General features: G+C 37.7%; 1 protein-coding gene across 3 annotated transcripts in view; it reads left to right on the top strand.

Moving 5' to 3' along the window:
- Window positions 1–20,969, top strand: part of fars2 (phenylalanyl-tRNA synthetase 2, mitochondrial) — a 162,541-nt gene that overhangs the window by 24,391 nt on the left and 117,181 nt on the right. The window contains exon 1 of one of the 3 annotated variants that reach the window (XM_051097770.1): window positions 8,963–9,024. The exons of the other annotated variants lie outside the window; for them this stretch is intronic. The gene's annotated coding sequence lies outside the window, so the exon portion shown is untranslated. Of the gene's footprint in view, window positions 1–8,962; window positions 9,025–20,969 lie in introns of those variants that run through there. 3 annotated transcript variants of the gene reach the window in all.

The following is a 20,969-nucleotide window of genomic DNA, read 5'->3' as shown; positions in this document are numbered from 1 at the left end:
ACTTTTATTGCATTTATATCCCTGTCAGAGCTGCTTTAGGAGCTTGCTGTATGTCATAAGTTTTCTCAGTATTACAAAAGCGAAATAAAATGACTTGAGTTTGGCTTCATAGTGCTTTTTTTAAAGATGATGTTTGTAATTTTGATGATAAATGCTGAGATTAATAGACAGAGCTGTAAGTAAGCCACATGTAGGTTGATTTCTCACGTTTCTCACAACACTGGCTCTGTGGTGGTTTCAAAACATTTTAGTTTGTTTTCAAAATCTCGGCCAGCACAACTCAGCAACAACTCAACCAATGGAGTGAGTTTGGGGGCGGGGCTTTTTGTTTTTCAACCAGTAGCAGGAGTGGGAGGCTGTAGGAAACCATTTTGAAAGCAGTCATTGGCTGATTTTGGACTTGCTTCTGAGTAGGGATGGGTGATACCACTTATTTTGTTTTTTGTTTTTGATACGATACCGATACTTTTAAGGCCAGTATCATCGATATCGATATTGATACGATACTTCTAAACTTAACTTTTAAATTATTGCATTTATTAAATTACTAAGAGTAAAATATGTAATTATACCCATTTAACTTTATATTTGAAATGCATTTTACCATTAATATGCCTTAATTGAAATTTATTAAATAATACAGTGGGTACGGAAAGTATTCAGACCCCCTTAAATTTTTCACTCTTTGTTATATTGCAGCCATTTGCTAAAATCATTTAAGTTCATTTTTTTTCCTCATTAATGTAGACACAGCACCCCACATTGACAGAAAAACACAGAATTGTTGACATTTTTGCAGATTTATTAAAAAAGAAAAACTGAAATATCACATGGTCCTAAGTATTCAGACCCTTTGCTCAGTATTTAGTAGAAGCACCCTTTGACCTAATACAGCCATGAGTCTTTTTGGGAAAGATGCAACAAGTTTTTCACACCTGGATTTGCGGATTTTCAGGAAATTCAGGAACAGTCACAGAGTTGTTGTGAAGCCACTCCTTTGTTATTTTAGCTGTGTGCTTAGGGTCATTGTCTTGTTGGAAGGTAAACCTTCGGCCCAGTCTGAGGTCCTGAGCACACTGGAGAAGGTTTTCATCCAGGATATCCCTGTTCTTGGCCGCATTCATCTTTCCCTTGATTGCAACCAGTCGTCCTGTCCCTGCAGCTGAAAAACACCCCCACAGCATGATGCTGCCACCACCATGCTTCACTGTTGGGACTGTATTGGACAGGTGATGAGCAGTGCCTGGTTTTCTCCACACATACCGCTTTGAATTAAGACCAAAAAGTTCTATCTTGGTCTCATCAGACGAGAGAATCTTATTTCTCACCATCTTGGAGTCCTTCAGGTGTTTTTTAGCAAACTCCATGCGGGTTTTCATGTGTCTTGCACTGAGGAGAGGCTTCCGTCGGGCCACTCTGCCATAAAGCCCCACCTGGTGGAGGGCTGCAGTGATGGTTGACTTTCCACAACTTTCTCCCATCTCCCGACTGCATCTCTGGAGCTCAGCCACAGTGATCTTTGGGTTCTTCTTTACCTCTCTCACCAAGGCTCTTCTCCCCCGATAGCTCAGTTTGGCCGGACGGCCAGCTCTAGGAAGGGTTCTGGTCGTCCCAAATGTCTTCTATTTAAGGATTATGGAGGCCACTGTGCTCTTAGGAACCTTAAGTGCAGCAGAATTTTTTTGTAACCTTGGCCAGATCTGTGCCTTGCCACAATTCTGTCTCTGAGCTCTTCAGGCAGTTCCTTTGACCTCATGATTCTCGTTTGCTCTGACATGCACTGTGAGCTGTAAGGTCTTATATAGACAGGTGTGTGGCTTTCCTAATCAAGTCCAATCAGTATAATCAAACACAGCTGGACTCAAATGAAGGTGTAGAACCATCTCAAGGATGATCAGAAGAAATGGACAGCACCTGAGTTAAATATATGAGTGTCACAGCAAAGGGTCTGAATACTTAGGACTGTGTGATATTTCAGTTTTTCTTTTTTAATAAATCTGCAAAAATGTCAACAATTCTGTGTTTTTCTGTCAATATGGGGTGCTGTGTGTACATTAATGAGGAAAAAAAATGAACTTAAATGATTTTAGCGAATGGCTGCAATATAACAAAGAGTGAAAATTTAAGGGGGTCTGAATACTTTCCGTACCCATTGTATATATATTTTTTACACAAGATTAAAATATGTTTACTGTAGTGGTAACTACAAAACCTATAGTTAAAAATACTTAGTTTCATGAGGGGCTGCCAGTGACAGGCTGTCGCACACATAAAATGCATTTTTATTCTGACAGTGTATGATTTATATCAACATTACTACAAAATAGAACATAATCAATGAACTTTAAATGGTAATTTAAATAAATGTAATTGTCAATTGTAAAATCAAAGTAAAGTAGAAACAACATAAAGACAGTTTATTTTTAATATTTTTTAAATATTTTTTTTAAGACTAAAGGTATTACTGATACCAATATTACTGATGTCTCTGGGAATTTTTTTTCCCTAATATTATCCATTGACTATGGCCATTCAACATTACAGTATAATTGAGAGCTATCAATTTTAACATTTATTAGACTTTTTAAAAAAAAATACTTTTAATTTAAGTGAACTTAAAACAATCTTCATATAAATCCATTATTTACCAGTGCCATCAGCAAGTAGGATATATACAGAAATTGAATAATGTTATCACACTTCCTGTACAAAAATTTACAGATAATTTACTCACCCCCTTGTCATTCAAGATGTTTGTGTATTTCTTTCTTTAGTCGTAAAGAAATTGTTTCTTGAGGAAAACATTTCAGGATTTCTCTCCATATAGTGGACTTCAGTGGTGCCCCAAAATTCGAACTTCCAAAATGCAGTTTAAATGCAGCTTCAAATGGCTGTAAGTGATCCCAGCCGAGAAAAAAGGGTCTTACCTAGCGAAACGATCAGCCATTTTTGAAACAAACTAATCCAGATCAATACAGTTAGGTTATGTCGAAAAACTCCCGTCTCGTTTTCTTCTTCAACATCAAAATTGTCCTACATTGCTGTTTTACCTTTTTTTTGTAAAGGGCGTTTGATCTTCTCTGCATGTTCACTTTGTAAACACTGGATCGGTACTTCTGCAGTGATGTAGGACGATTTTGAAGTTGGGGAAGAAAACGAGATGGGAGTTTTTTGACACACCCTAACTGTATTGATTGTATTGACTCGGAAAGGTTCATGCAGACCTAAACAAGATGAGCATTTGAGGTTAAAAAGTATATAAATTCAGACCCTTCTTCCTTGGGGACACCATTGAACTCCACTATATGGAGATAATTCCTGAAATGTTTTCTTCAAGAAATATAATTTCTTATCGACTGAAGACAGAAAGACATGAACATCTTGGATGACAAGGGGGGTGAGTAAATTTTTGCTATTATTTTAAGAGCTGCCACACACACACTCGTAGTTTCATTTGTGCTTTAATATGAAATGATACAGGTTACAGCGCATGTCGCTGCATTTGTGCGCACAATTGAAGGGTGCATGCTACGACCACAGTATACAGCTGACAGGACAGGTAAATTTGCTTTTACTGACATATCGTTTGACAAGTGAAGTTGGAATGCACTTCTGAAAAGTCTCCCGTTTGATGTGGTCGTAAAGTTCTGTATGTTCTGTGTCTAAATAAATGCACTTCTTGTCAAGAAAAAAAGAGACTGAAGCAGCAGTTGTGAGTGGGGTGGCCAACCCTAGCCCCGTCCCTGCGTTAACTGCTGTACATTTTTTTTAACGCCATTAACATAAAAAAAAAATAATTAATTGCCTGTGTTAACGCACATACAGTCATGTAAAAAAGTTAGGACACCCTATTGAATTCTATGGTTTTCCGTATCAGGACATCATCAAACATCCTTGGCTGGTCTTAAAATTTCAAAAATAAAACCTCAGATGAACAACAACACATGACAAATTGCACCGTGTCATTATTTACTGAACAAAAATAAAGCCAAAATGGAAAAGCCATGTTTGACAAAGTTAGGACACCCTTACTGTTGACATTGGAATTAAGAGGGTAAATAACAGTCAAGCACTGCTAGACCTTTGATTAACTGATCATCGGCAAGTCTGAGCGCCTCTATAAAAGCATAAGCTTTGGGAGTTTGCTGGTCTGGAGGTAAGACATGTCAAGGAGGTAAGACATCAGCAATCATCTTAGAGAAGCAATTGTTGCTGCCGTCAATCTGAGAAGAGTAATACGGCCCTTTCCAAACAACCTGAAGTTTATTCACAAGTGGAAGACATTTAAAACAGACACCTCTCCTTCCAGGAGTGGACGTCCCAGAAGATTCACCCCAAGATCAGACCGTGTAAAGCTAAGAGAAATGGCAGACAACCCAAGAACTACACCTCAGACTCTACAGGCCTCAGTTAACATATTAAATGATAAAGTTCATGACAATACCATTAGAAAAATATGGGACAAAAATGGCATGTTTGGAAGGCTTGGCAGAAGAAAGCCTCTTCTACTGCAGCACAGTTTAGGTCTGCAAAGTTGCATCTGAACAAAACACAAGTCTTCTAGAATGATGTCCTTTGAACAGACGAGACCGAAGTGGAGATGTTTGGCCATAATGCACAGTGCCAAGTTTGGTAAAACCTAAAGAGCATATCAGCACAAACACCTCATACCAAGAGACAAGCATGCTGGAGGAGGCCTGATAATTTTGGGCTTGTTTTGTAGCCACAGGACCTGGGCACCTCACAGTCAATGAGTTGGCCATGAACTCCTCTGTATATCAAAGTATTCTAGAGTCAAATGCGAGGGCATCTAACATCTAAAGTTGGGCCAAAACTGGGTCATGCAACAGGACAATGATCCCAAGCACACCAGCAAATCTACAACAGAATGGCTGAAAAGAAAAGAATCGACAGCTCAGTCCAAGTCCAGAGCTCATCCTGACTCAAATGATGTGGTGAGAGCTGTGCATAAGCAAATGCCCACAGACCTCAGCAAACTGGAGCAACGTTGAAAAGAAGAGTGGTCCAGATTCCTCCAGAACGATGTGAGAGAGTCACACAGAAAATGAATGCTTCAAATTACTGCTGCTAAAAGTGGATCTACAGGTAATTGACTAATAGGGTGTCCTAACTTTGTCACACATGGCCTTTTCCTCTTGGCTGTATTTTTCTTAAATAAATAATGACACTGTGTGATATGTCATGTGATGATTTTTATCTGAGGATGTATTTTCCAAATTTTCAGACCTGCCAAGGACCAGATAATTTTTTATTATGTCCTGATACAGAAAACCATGAAATTCAATAGGGTGTCCTAACTTTTTCACATGACTGTATATAGACGGAGGCATGCATGCTTGGCACTTAGGAACCATATGTTTGTTCTTGTGCATCATACATGAATGTTTAAACTTCTGATCACCATATTTGAATGGAAGATGAGAAGGTTCTTGAGGTACATTTTTTTTTTTTTTTTTTTTTTTTTTGTTAAATGGCTACGCATCTTAAGTTGTGCAGTATGCTGGTACTAACAATTCTGCAGTAACAGATATGAATGATAAATCTATGTAATTTTATGTAAATATATTGCATGTAAATTAATCGAAATGCCTTTTAATCTTGTTCATTTTCATGCAAACTTCAAAAGCCTGCCCTGCTTTCTAACTTTCTTCACATTTGTTGAATTGCAAAACGAGTGGGACATGGCCAGCATATAATTTCCAAACAAATGAGAGAAGGACACAAAGTCATGAGGAGACGGGAAATGGGACATTCTCTTGCGGGGGCGGCTGAATGTTGGCTGAGGTGCGAGGGACACCAGTTAGTGCGTGGGTGCGGATGGCACGATCCTGCGTTGCCGTGGGAACAGCGTGTCAGCCAAGATGCGTGATTCCTATGCCTGGCCTGGCCTGAGGGCTGCCCTCTCTCAGAGCCCAGCACGGCCTCTTAGCAGGCGCTCATTGAGCTCTACGGCTCTCGGTTTCCTGTTGCAGGGCACGGCTCCACCGTAGGCGTGTGTAACCGCAGAGGTGATGAAGCATAAGGTGGGGGCGGGACGGGTTGTTTTATTCCCCCCCTCGGCCATTTAACCCCTCGACTGAATCACCATCTGAGGTGTGAAAGCCATGACATGGTCTGGGCTCGCCAACGATGTAGAGAAACTCCTCTGTGACTGTCCAAACACATAGTGCGGAAATGTCAGGGTGTGGAAGTAACGCACGACTTGTTGCAGCTCATTGCCTTCATAAAAAATTAGCAAGAGCTGTGTGATAAACGATACTCAGTGCTGGACAGATATCTTACAAATTGCAGTCAGTTACTGATTCCTATTTAAATAATTGCACATTTAAGGTAATGCTTTTAGATGACTTTTGACCAAACTCATCACATTATTTTAAATAGGATTATCTTGTACCATACTGATATAAAAGTGCAAAGAAACAAAAAATATTTTCCATTCACTGTTCTTTGCATGACATGCATTAAACATTACATTACGTCAAGGTTTCCCAAGCTTGGGTTTGTGAATAAGCTGCAAGATGCAAGTTTAATGAAAGGCTAATAATAAATTAAATCATAAAAACGTGAAAGTAAAATAAATCATAAATATTTGGCAACGTTTGAAGGGTTTGTGTTTGTAAATATATATTGGATTTTCAAAGACTTGTTCAAATTATATAAACACCTATTGAATGAATGCTGATGTAGATGAGAAAGTATTTTAGCACAAGAAAAGTAGAAATGGAAGCGTAAACGCAATAATGCTTTTTCGTATTCAATTTGCTTTCTTTGTTAAAGGGGCCATTTTCCACAAGTTGATATGCTTCTTTAGGGTCTTAATGAAAATTCTGTAATATACTTTGGGTAAAAATTCTCGATGGTTGTGTAAAACAACACCCTTTTTACCTTGCCAAAATCAGCTCTGCAAAAATTAGCCCATTCTGAGAGATTGTTCCTTTAAAATGCAAATGAGCTCTGCTCACCCCGCCCCTCTTTTGTTTACTTTAGCCACATTTACCGCATTTAGCCACGAAACTTGCTTGATTTTAAAAAGGGATTATTATTTTTAGAGATTAATTAAAAACCCCTGCATGGAATTTTATCATTATAGGGTAGATTTGTACATACACTGCCAACACATATTAATGTAAAAGTGAAGTTTGCATCCGATGACCCCTTTAAGTAGTTCTGACTAACAATTTTCATCGCTGTCAAAATAAAAGTCCCTCTATCAGCCAAGCAGGACAAACTTGATACAAAAATTCCACTTCCAGAACAAAAATTTACAGATAATGTACTCACCCCCTTGTCATCCAAGATGTTCATGTCTTTCTTTTTTCGATTGTAAAGAAATTGTTTTTTTTGAGGAAAACATTTCAGGATTTTTCTCAATATAGTGGACTTCAATGGTGCCCCGAGTTTGAACTTCCAAAATGCAGTTTAAATGCGGCTTCAAACGATCCCAAATGCGGTTGTAAATGATCCCAGCCGAGGAAGAAGGGTCTTATCTAGCGAAACAATCAATTTTCATAAGAATAATACAATTGATGTACTTTTTAATCTCAAATGCTCGTTTTGTCTTGCTCTGCCTGAACTCCTGAAGTTCAGGGAGATTAAGACAAGACAAGCGTTTGAGATTAAAAAGTATATAAATTGTATTATTTTTATGAAAATAACTAATCGATTGACTAGAGAAGACCCTTCTATTTTTGTGTCTTTTGATGCCAGAATCGGAATGCAAATCATTTTTAGAGAACACTTTCGTCAAAGACGCCATTTGAAGATGTTTAAATGGACAGATTGTGGATGAAAACTGCTATGATTACTCTACTATTAAAGCATAAATTTGATTTAAACAATATGTCTACATAATATTCACATATGCTGTTCATAAGGGACACATTGTATTAGCCCTGCAGTTAAAGCATGACATAATATTTAAACCTATTACCATTAACATTTTACATAACATTTATTTATTTTATTATATGTTATTATTATTTTTTTTAAATTCACAAATGCAGGTTTATGTCTGCTATTTTGGACTTTATAACTTTTTTATGACAGTTTAACTCAACAATAGTGAGTTTGTCAGTTCTCAGAGGAAAAAAAAAACAGAGCCAAGGGGAAAAGAGAGAATGACGAGTTTTTTTTTTTTTGGGCTGTGTGTGTGTTTTGAATTGTGAGGTTTAATCTCAGAATTGTGATAATCAAGTCAGAATTTTGAAATATAAACTCAAATTTACCTTTTTTTTATTCTTTTATTCTATGAAAAAAACAAACAAAAAAAAAAACGTCACTGTTTGCAAACACTAAGTTGGTCTATAGGATTTTTTTGTGTTTGTTTATTTGTTCTTCAGCCAAAATTCGCATATATAAACAAATCTGAACTCTTAAGTACCTTTCTCATAGCTTATTTTCTCTTGGCTCACTGTTGCTGACAACTTGTACGAAATATGTTCTATTTATGGAGCTTCGGTGTGCCAACTTTTTCCTTTTTGTAATGGATTTTTGTGGTCGAGCACATTCTTTGAGCTTTTTGCCTGTTGGATGTGTACACTGCTTGTCTAGTTTTTGCAAAACATTTCACAAGAAGTTTAAGTTGATTCTGTTGATTTGCCGCATTGACAGAAGGTTGCTTGGTTTAAAAGTGACTTCTATGTGAGCTGAGCTTTGCACATCACTACAGTATTGGCAGTAATCAGTAAACCCTTTTTTTTTCCACAAATGCTGTCAATGGGTCTTGAAAGCTTGTTTCGGCCTCAATACAAACAATAAAATGACTAATTGTGATTACAAATTACTGTGTCACATGATGGAATTTACAAGATATTTACAAAATGATTGAATTTTCCCGTGTCGGTTATTTCATTTATTTTTTTTATTCATTCATTTACACATTGTGTCACAGAATTTAAATTTCTACTCACAGCACCGATCATCAATGTCAATTCCAAAACGGTGGACCAATCAGAAGACCACGGAGGCGGGGCAAGCACTGCAAACTTTTGTTTACCGTAGCAGGTTGGCATAGCAACTTTCGTATTTGACGGTTAAAGTTAAAAGTAATCATTCAATAATCATAATCGAGGTAAAATGTTCAGTTAATCAAGATTTTAATTTTAGGTCATATGGTCCAGTGCTACTCTTTTCTTTTATTGATATTTGAAAGTTATTATGTTGACGAGCCATGTTGTCTGATATTAATATTTACTCTACTTTGCAATGTCTCCTTTTTAATTCCACACAGTAGTGTTCTTTGTTCCTCAGATGTAGGTCATTAGATCGGTTTTCATGTTCAATCATGGTCCAACAGAAACGCAGTGGAGAATTCCCACAAATCATGAATAACTTATGCCGACTATATTATGTGAAGATTAACTCAGAGAGGAGTACGATCTGTCTAAATGATCCATACGCGGCAATTTGAACGTGAACCAAGAAGTAGCATACTGATGTAGTGATTACAGCACCGAGGTGCCAATTACACGTGAACACCGTGTCCTTGTCACACTCCTGTCTGCTGGTAACCTTCACACTGCTGTGGGTTTCTATCTATAGGCAGAGCCTGCTATTAGACAGGAAACATGGTGGGAACATTAGCATCGGCGGGTCATAATGATGATTTGGAGGTGTTGTCCTTGAGGAGGTTTTTTAACTGCTCTCCGATGGTGAATATTCTAATGCCGTTGCACTTATTCTGTTAGAATCTGCCACAGGCTTTAAACTCTATCTGCAGCAAGAGAATATGTAAACTGAAGACATCATTATAAAGCAAATGATCATTAAAACATTCCTGTATGCTTATTTGCATATAAGCTAAGCATGAAATGAAATTCTCTTTCATTTATGCAAGCTGTAGATCTTACTATGATGAATGATTCATCTATATACTATGAAAGCCAACTTCTACCAAAGAATGAATGAATGAGTGAATGAACGAACCAATCAATCAATCAGCCAACCAACCAACCAACCAACCAATCAATCAAAGGTAATTGTGACTTATCTCATAGTTCTGTTTTTATTTTTTTTTATTCTGAGTTTATATTTCAAAATTTAGACCTTTTTCTTTCAATTCTATTGAAAAAAAAAAAAGTCAGACTTGAGAGATACGAACTCAAGTCCAGAGTTCTCAGTATTCTGAATTTACATCTCGCAGTTTACAGTGAATTCTAAAATGAAAGTTTCACAATATTTTTTTGCCACGGAATAAAAAATCTAAAATATATATATTTGCAACGGAATTGCACCTTTTGCATGAATTGCAAATTCAAATTCAAATTTTTTTTTATTTTATTTTATTTTTTAATAGTTCTTTAATCCTATTTCAACTTAGTCACCATGAAAATAGCCAAAAAAGCTGGCATGGCAGCAACAGCCAACCAGCCAACTAACCCTTTCTCATATTTTATTTTATTGCATTGCATTGCATTGCATTGCATTGCTTGCAAAGTATTTAAAAAATTACCTTCACAACCATGAAGTGGCTACATCTAGAACAGCTGTTTCTGAGATGAGTGGCAATGCAAACAGCCTTCTCTAGGTAGGTTAGAGCTCTTTGCACCTATGTGTCACCTTGTCTAAACTATGAACGAGCAGTGCAATGAAATCGCTCCCATAATAATAAACAGTCATCTAGAATTTAAGCCGTGTTTTGTGTACAGCAAAATACGACGCTTCAAATATGAGCCTAGCACTTCTCTTCTGTTCTGTAACAACGTCAGGCAATGCCTTACTTTTCATAAATATTTAAATGTTTAATTGCACATTAAAAGTAACACAATAATGAAGCATGTTGCTTTTAAAAAAGTAACATTCCAGGGAGCTGAAAGGTTCTGCTAGGTATCCGACAGCAGTCAGCAGATGCAAAATATGCCATTGGCAGCAGTTCTCTCAGTATGACCTGTTGTATACTCGCTCACATTAGTGATTCTGTTTGCTGCCCATTGGACCTTTCTGTGATGCCAGCTCATTTGAGGGTGACCTGGCTCTGCATGGATCCACTGGTGCCCACAGCGACTGAACACACGCAGGCCAATCAGGCCCGGGCACAGGCGTATGGCACGACGTCCACGCCAACCTGGCTCTCTCAAAATAGCATGGGACCAGAGCAGGAGGGAAAATAAATGTCATGCCATCTGATTCCCAATGCCACTGGAATTATAATCCAGAGGCATGAATACGTGAGACCTATACTGAACCAGGAGGTTACCCTATATTTTCATTTTTCATAACTTTTTTTATGGTCCATATAGCAATTTCTATGTGACTAGATCCTTACATTAGACATAAGGTCACATGACCATTTGTAGTATGTCCAAATACCTATATTCATGCTATATAGAACATCACGTTATTGGATGCACCGTATGGCTTTTAATTGTCTTTTACTTTTTTCTTTTACTTGCGATAGGCCTAAAATCCCATGCAATTGTAATGAAATTAAAAAAGGACCCCTGCATCGTCACACAATTGCACCTTAAACTTTGCATATTGGTAATGAGCACAATACATCAAAATTAGATGCCAAGCAGCGTCGCCATCTGTCTATACTACACATTGAGCTGAGAATTTATGAACAGGGACGAGCTCAGTGACAAGGGTTATCGTAAAGAAAGCCTGATTCTATAGTTCCCGCTGAAATATGTCATGATAGAAGAGTTTCAGCCATCGCTGGATTAAGATTTATGACACTGCAGTGTCTGCGTTGTGAGATTTATCCAAAAGCAGGAGCTCATGTGAGGTTCTGAAACTGTCGCACCCTAAAACTTGAGCTGATCTTACTGCGATAGTTTTTAGGTGTGTTTGCTGCAGTGCATTTGCTCTGTCTTTCTCTTTTTCTCTGCTAATTACAGATCGCTTGCCATGCACAATATTCCCAAAGCAGGTGACACTGACTGACGCCTGCAAGCGAGCGGGTGTGTGTGTGCACCAGGTCAAGTGTGAGTTTGTTTGGCAGAGTCGCTGATAGGGATTGAAGTGGTGCTTGAGTGCTGTGGTGGCGTCTGCTTGCTGAAGGCGAGAGTCCTGTGAATTATGGCTCCAGAGAGGCCTCGCCTGAGCCCGACTCAGCCGCAGGAAAAACACATGAACGCCACCTATAAAAATGGAGCCTGGGTCTGTGCAGTAGTTGTTTATTTGTGAGTAATTTTTGTAGCCAGTGTCTGCGAATTGATTCGTTGGAGTTTGAGTCTGCACAGCAGTGAGTCGTTAGGAGCCTGAGTCTGCGCGGTAGTGATTCATTTAGAGCTTGAGTCTGTGCAGTAGTGATTCATCTGGAGTCCGAGTCTGCAGAGGAGTGATCTATTTGGAGCCCGTGTCTGCACAGTAGTGATTCATTTGGAGCCTGAATCTGTGGAGGAGTGATTCATTTGGAGCCTGAGTCTGCACGGTAGTGATTTGTTTGGAACTCGAGGCTGTGCAGTAATGATTCATTTGGAGCCAGAGTCTGAGCAGTAGTGATTCATTTGGAGCCTGAGTCTGCGCAGTCTGCACAGCAGTGATTTGATTTGTTTGGAGGCCAGAGTCTGCACAGCAGTGATTCGTTTGGAGCCAGAGTCTGCGCAGTAGTGATTCATTTGGAGCCCAAGCCTGCCCATTAATGATTTGTTTGGAGGCCTAATCTGCCCAGTAGTGATTCGTTTGGAGCCAGAGTCTGCACAGTAGTGATTCATTTGGAGCCCAAGTCTGCCCATTAATGATTTGTTTGGAGGCCTAGTCTGCGCATTAGTGATTCGTTTGGAGCCAGAGTCTGCGCAGCAGTGATTCGTTTAGAGCCAGAGTCTGCACAGCAGTGATTCGTTTGGAGCCAGAGTCTGCACAGCAGTGATTCGTTTGGAGCCTGAGTCTGCCCAGGAGTGATTTGTTTGGAGCCACTGTCTGTGCAGAAGTGACTCTTTTGGAGCCAGAGTCTGCGCAGAAGTGATTCATTTGGAGCTAGAGTCTGCGCAGTAGTGATTCGTTTGGAGTCTGAGATGGCGCAGCAGTGATTCATTTGGAGCCCAAGTCTGCCCGTTAATGATTTGTTTGGAGGCCTAGTCTGCGCAGTAGTGATTCGTTTGGAGCTAAAGTCTGCACAGTAGTGATTCGTTTGGAGCCAGAGTTTGCGCAGTAGTGATTCATTTGAAGCCCTAGTCTGCCCATTAGGGATTTGTTTGGAGGCCTAGTCTCCACAGTAGTGATTCATTTGAAGCCCAGGTCTGTGCAATAGAGATTGCTGATTTTTTACATTGACGTCTTGCTCCAACCAAATAAATTGAATGCACATGACAACCTAATTACAACTTCCAACACGTAAATATGAACTTTCACGTAAGGACTCGAATGCATCATCCATTATAGACACTGCGATGCGCAATCCTTTGGTTGTTGTCCATTCTTGATGTCTTACTGCTTTTGCTGATGTAATGTAGAAAAGCAGAAGAAATAATCCACCCAAACTTAAAAATGAATCTTCAGTGTTTCATCGCCCCCTCCACTGAAGTGCTGAAATAAAATAAAAGACATTATATGGAAAATAAAAAAGGTACATTTTTCTAAAATTTACATTTGGCTGCATGAAACAAAGTGATATAGGTTTTTAATGACATGAAGGTGACATTTTGGGCTGAGCTGTCTCTTTAAGTAAATTTACACACTGTGAGTGTGACTTATGTTTCTTTCTGGAGCTGGAGTTGTAACTAAGTTGGCCCAAAACCACACAAAACTGCATCTGGCTTCACACTGTCTGCTTATGCATCTTTTTGAAGCTAATGAATTAGTTGATGTATGGTGAGGCAAACACGGTCAGCTCCAGAGACAATTCCACCTCTCTGAGAATACAGAATTGGCTGCTTCACACAGAAGTGTACATCCTCAGCTACTACTTTGGTTGATCCCCAGTAGATCCCTGTATCATGTTCGTGAAACCATAAAGCTCTCAGCGACATTTGGGTTTTTGATGTTTAAATAGAAGCTGGGTCAGATGAGCAAAGAGACAAACAGTATTTCACTAACTGCATTCTGTTTGATTTAAAGAGATTTTTTTTTTTCATAGTTCCATAAAGTGAAGTGAAATCAATTCTTTAGGTCCACAATTTCACAGTGCAGTTGATCCAGCTATAATATCACAATGCATAATATTACCCAAGTCAAAGTAATAGGGACATTCATGACTGGAGACACTTTTAGAATGGACTTCCCATAACTGTGTTTATTACTTACAGGTGTGAAAAGAAAAAAACAAGATAATGATTTACAAGTATTAAATCTGTTTTTGTTGCTTTATAGTTACTGCATCACACTCAAGTGCATTTGATTTGCACTATTGCAAAGTAGAGCGTAGGAATGACGACTTCACGGTAATGAACACCTGCTATTAGTGGCTAGCGGTTATCAGGTTTATTTAAAGTCTTCTTCAAGAAGCTGATTGTGTTTATTAATAGATAATGTAACACATAGGACACGTTCTTGTGCACCGTCTGGGTTATTTTTTTAATTGATAGTCTATTTATGTATGTGTCAGACCGATGTCTTTAGTAGGTGCATCATGGTTTGCTGCATCTCGTGTCAAGACTTCCTGAGACGGCGTGTCAAGCTAAAAATAGTTCAACTTTTGGTGTGCAGCACATCAGTGTGGGTTTCGACATGAAGGACCGATCAAAAAGCTGGTGGCAGTACAAATATCTTGAAAGTATTGAATGTTTGTCGTAACGGTGGAGGAGCAGTTTGTTTGGTTATTTGGGTCATTCCATAATTGTGGGTACATCTCATGTCCGTGAAGTATGTTTTTAATATATTTTCATCAATATAAAGCCCTGATGCGTAATTTTCCAATTATATGTTTTCCAATCACACTTCTACAGTACATGTTGAAAAAGCCATGTCTTTTGTTTGAAAATGATGTTCAGATCACATACAACTCTGGTATTCAGCTGTTGGATTTTGTAAAGTTGCTCATTCTACTCTGCATTTAAGCATGAAAATTACCTCAAAAGTAAATTAATTTCATAGATTTGCTTTTAGTTAGATTAGGTTATCAAGACATTTGGGTGTGCGCTTCAAAAATAATAAGTGTTTATTGTGATATGACTTGTTTTATTTGTGTCTGAAAAACCATTGTCACCTAAGTTACCCACTAGAACCCCCCCCCAAAAAAGCGATGGTTTGTCCCATTCTCGCATAGAATGTTATGTTCTATGCACTAGAAGTTCTGTTCTCTCTCTTTTCCCTAATATTAGTTAAATTAGCAAACCTGTGTCAAGACTGAATTAATTGTTACCAAAGTATTATTGCTGCAAATTTTAACAAGACAGTTTAACTAAAACTTATGTTTTGTTTATGAAAATATAAATATATTACCCAGTAAAGGTAACATGGTGGACAGAAGCAAACATAGGTGGTATTTTATGCACATATTCCTACAGATCACTTTTATTTATATAGCACTTTATACAATATAGATTATATAATAACTTTAAATCTCAAGGGGACTTTAAGTACATATTTCAGGTCATAGGGATTTGACTGAACAAAAATGTGGGGATGCCTACAACACATGATCAAAACAAAAAGAATTAAAGAAAATCAATTAATTATAAATAAATTACTGCCATTGCATGCATAATTTGTAATCATATAATCCACAAAAAAGGAACTGTAATCTGATTAAGAACATTTGAAACATAACATAATATGATTACAAGTGCTTATTTCTTGGCATCTAGTTATGCAATCCAGATTACATGTAGTTAGTTATTGCCCAGCACTGCGGAAAAGCTTTTTTTTTTTTTTTTTTTTTTTTTTGCCATTTTTGGTTTGTTATAAAAGAAGATTTAGTTTTCTTTCATCTTTCGAGTTCTAATGATGGAGCTTTTTTTTTTTTTTTGGTATGTATGATGGTAGGGAGGCATTTATTTATTTATTTTTATGTTTTTGGTTTGGTGTGGTATAACAGCAATAGAATGATGGGAGATTCACAAATCATTTACTCACTCCGTTGTCATCCAAGATGTTCACGTCTTTCTTTCTTCAGTCATGAAGAAATTATGGTTTTTGAGGAAAGTATTTCATGATTTTTCTCCATATAATGGACTTCATTGGTGCCCCGATTTTGAACTTCCAAAATGTAGTTTAAATGCAGCTTCAAAGGCTCTAAACGATCCCAGCCGAGGAACTACAGACCCAGTGTTTACAAAGCATGTGTGCAAAGACTAAGAAAGTGCAAGTAAGTTTGTAAACGCTGTTTACAAACAAAAGGTACAACGATGTCCTCCTCTCAAGTTGTAGGAGAAAATAAGATGGAGTTTTTAAGATGATAAACTTAGACGTGATTCGTAGTAGTGATGGGAAGTTCGGATCATTTTACCGACTCGGACCTTTGAGTCTCATTCAGCAAAATGAACAAATCTTTTTTTCGAGTCATTTCGTTCATTTTAGCAAAATATAATTAAAATGTTACGTGTTACTTCCCTAACACATCTACTGCTCACACAAACGCTGATCACACTACAAACAAGACAAAACTATAATGCTATAAGAAACAGAAAAGATTCATTCATTGTTTATCTGGGTCTTTAGTCTATGATTAGCTCACCTCACCTCTTATCTGACAAGTTTTCAGGTTTGAGTCATTCGTTCATACAGCCCTCAAGATGAACAAACGACTTGAAAAACCCGAAGACTCGAAACAGGTGAACTAATTCCAGTACAGAACCTAATAGGATGTTGCACATGCGCGACTGAACGAATCACTCCCTAAAACGACTCGTTCTTCCCGAGTCACATTAAAGATTCGTTCAAAATGAAAGAATCGTTCAAGAACGAGCCATTACTAATTTGTAGCATCGTGGACACACATCCCAGAGCCTGTGCTACACAAGCTTTTGTGCTTAAATAGTATACAAATTTTTAATTTTTGGAAAAAAAAAAAATGACAGATCGTTTTGCTGATAAGACCCTTCTTCCTCAGCTGGGACTGTTTAGAGCACTTTGAAGCTGATTTTAAACTGAATTTTGGAAGTTCAAATCGGGACTCCAATGAAGTCCATTATATGGAGAAAAATCCTGAAATGCTTTCATCAAAAACCATAATTTCTTTACGACTGAAGGCAGAAAGACATGAACATCTCAGATGACAAGGGGATGAGTAAATCATTTGTAAATTGTTGTTCCTGAAGTGGAGTTCTCCTTTAATAAAGAAATGTGTCTGTGATGGGGAATCTCTGGTGAGTAGCGACAAGCCTTGCGTTAAAAACACATCTTGAGACTCCTGCATTTTGTGTCTAGTTCAGTTCTGTTGAGCTTTGTCTGTTTTTGTGTCTGTGCCTCTGTACACCGGCTTGTTTGGCTTCATAACAGTGACATCATCTGAGCATTGCAGTTAAGCAGTGCTACTCTTTTATTTCATTCAGTTTACTGAACTACAGCAGAACATTCAGAAGCACATTCATCATTAGGAATGCAGCAACATTTCAGCAGCCAAAAATATAACATAAAACCTGGTTTCATCCAAATATAAAACATCTGTGATGACAAAGTTTTCAGTGACTTTTTCAATTGTGTTGCATAATTTTAAGAGCGCTAATCTCAGATACTGTATATCAGACTGGAGTATGACAAGGATCTCCAGTTCTCGACTTTGCAGCAAAGTTGAAACTCTTGAGAAAAGTCTTTCAGATGAGGGTAAATATTGTATATCTTGCTGCATGCATGCTGAGTTGCCGCAAGGTGAATGAATGACCTTTGACTCTTCAGCACACACTGAGCAGCAGATGTGACCAGATAGAAGAACATGAGACTGACTTCATTAACCTCTGCGTCCGCTCGCCAGGTCTAATTAATACAGACGTTTGTCTTCTGTGCTAGAAGACTCTTCCGTCTTCTCACACGCCCACTCGGACTGTTGCTGTAGTATTTAGGGCATGATGTTGGCCAGATCTACAGTGAGGTTACCCTGTCTCACCTCAAACCGAAATAACCTGTGAGAACATAAAATGTATTTAAGACCAGTGTTCATGACCTTAAAATAGGAATAATTCACCCAAAAATCAAAATTTGCTAAAAAATTGACTCACCCTCAGGACATTCAAGATGGAGAGGAGTTTATTTCTTCATAGAAACAGATTTGGAGAAATTTAGCATTTTATCACTTGCTCACCAGTGAATCCTCTGCAGTGAATGGGTGCCATCAGAATGAGAGTCCAAACAGCTGATTAAAAACATCACAATAATCCACAAGTAATCCACACCACTCCAGTCCATCAATTAACATCTTGAGAGGTGAAAAGTGGTGTGTTTGTAAGAAACAAATTCATTTAGTCCTCTGTCCATTATATTGTTTTATGGATATTTTGGCCAGAAGTGATGGTTTAAAACACCTTAAAGGAGAAGTCCACTTCCAGAACAAAAATTTACATATAATGTACTCACCCCCTTGTCATCCAAGATGTTCATGTCTTTCTTTCTTCAGTTGTAAAGAAATTGTTTTTTTTTGAGGAAAACATTTCAGTATTTTTCTCCATATAATGGACTGCTATGGTGCCCTGAGTTTGAACTTCCAAAATGCAGTTTAAATGTGGCTTCAAATGATCCCAAATGCAGTTATAAACAATCCCAGCCAAGGAAGAAGGGTCTTATCTAGCAAAATGATTGGTACTTTTTAATGTCAAATGCTCATCTTGTCTTACTCTGCCTGAACCTGAACGGTTCATGACAGTTAGGGTATGTCTCCCATCTCGTGTTCTCCCTCAACGTCAAAATCGCCCTATATCGCTGTTTTACCTTTTTTGTTAAGGGTGTTTGATTTTCTTTGCATATTCACTTTGCAAAGACTGGGTCGCTACTTCAGCAGCAAGGTAGGATGATTTTGAAATAATTTTTGAAGTTGAGGGAGAAAGTATGATTGGAGTTTTTTGACATACCCTAACTGTCTTGAACCAGAATACAGAGTTCAGGCAGAGCAAGACAAGACGAGCGTTTGAGATTGAAAGGTATTTAAATTGTATTTTTTAAATGAAAATGATTTATCGTTTCGCTAGATAAGACCCTTCTTCCTTGACTGGGATCATTTACAACCACATTTTGGATCATTTGAAGCTGCATTTAAACTGCATTTTGGAAGGCACCATATCAGTCCATTATATGGAGAAAAATCCCAAAAAGTTTTTCTCAAAAAAACAATTTCTTTACGACTGAAGGAAGAAAGACATGAACATCTTGGATGACAAGGGGGTGAGTACATTATATGTAAATTTTTGTTCTGGAAGTGGACATCTCTTTTAATTATGGATTTGTTTCTTACAAAACGTGCAGCTTTTCACAAGATGTTAACTGATGGAATGGAGTGGTGTGGATTATTGTGATGTTTTTATCAGCTGTTTGGACTCTCATTCTGATGGCACCCATTCACTGCAAAGGATCCATTGGTGAGCAAGTGATGTAATGCTACATTTCTCCAAATCTGATGAAATAACAAACTCATCTACATCTTGGATTGCCTGAGGACTTTTTTGGGTGAGCTCTTCCTTTAACATATGGATACTGTGTGAAAATGTTTTTTGTTGAACACAATGCTACACTGTTCTAATTAGCCACCACACTTGTAATTACTGTGTACAAACAAACACTTGGTGGTGGCACTTTTGCCTTCTTCAAGTTAGAAACAAGCTGTGTGTGGGCTGGCTTACAGACTCAGTATTGGGCTTCTTCAGGTTAGCAACATCACCAATGGATCATGACAAATTCAGGATTTTATATAATTTATGATAATTCTCAGACCCCGGTCATTATTATCGCCTCTGCTCTAATAAAACATGATTGCCCTGCAGCTGTTGTTGGTACATTTGCATTTCACTAATGCACTGGCACAAACCCTGAAGTAACAAATGGATGAATTTAGCTTTTAAAGTAAAACTGCAGTGAGTTATATAATGAGACCCAGTGAGCACCGTTGTGGCTTCTGGCTTTTATTTACTTAATCAATGTCAAATATTACAGCTCTTGTGGTGAAATGTGTATTTAACCAGTAGAGACATATCTGCTAAGCATTTTTATTTTTTTCCTTTTGTATGTCCCATTTCCCAGGCTTTATGCGATAATGTCTATTCAGCAACCTGTTACACATCTGACAAATTTAAATACGAATATGAACACATATTTTGTCATGTGAAATGACGCCTCATTTCACATAAGCCTGAGGAGTGTATTTGTTTGATGTACTCTTCCAAGAATACCATGTCCCACTCTTTTTGTTACAAAATCAAAATGGAAAGATTTAAAAAAAAAAAGCACAATTGCAAGATAACTAAATTCTAAGAAAGTCAAAATTGCAACTTAATTTCTTGAAATTGCGAAAAATGTGACAATTTTGACTATTTCTCAGAATGACAAGTTTGTTATGCAATTCTGACTTTAACTCAAAATTGCAAGTTTTTATCACGCAATTCTGACTTAATTTCTCAAAACTGCGACTTTATTTCTCGGAATTGAGACTTCATATAACACAATTCTGACTTTGTAACTCACATTTGCGAGTGTCTATCATGCAATTCTGACTTTATTTCTCAGAATTTTGAGTTTATATAACTCTATTCTGACTTTGTAACAATTGTGTTCGTATTGCACAATTGTGACTTTATTTCTCAGAATTGCAACGTCATACAACACAATTCTGACTTTGATATTCCGCTATTCAGACTTTATTTCTGCCAGTCGCGAGTTTCTATCATGTAATTATGACTTTATTTCTTTGAATTTTGAGTTTGTGTAACTCAATTTTGACTTTATAACTCACAATTGTGAGTTTCTATTGCACAATTTTGACTTTATTTCTCAGAATTGCAACTTTTTTTAACAATTCTGACTTTGTAACTCATAATTGTGAGTTTCTATCAAGCAATTTTCTGTTTATTTCTCAGAATTTTGACTGTGTTGATTCTGACTTTGTAACTGGCAATTGTGAATTTCTATAATGGAATTCTGACTATTTC

Source organism: Labeo rohita, chromosome 24 (genome assembly GCF_022985175.1).
Source record: "Labeo rohita strain BAU-BD-2019 chromosome 24, IGBB_LRoh.1.0, whole genome shotgun sequence".
Lineage (NCBI taxonomy): Eukaryota > Metazoa > Chordata > Actinopteri > Cypriniformes > Cyprinidae > Labeo > Labeo rohita.
The sequence above is the reverse complement of the archived record's forward strand: the minus strand, read 5'-3'. Positions and strand labels throughout refer to the sequence as shown.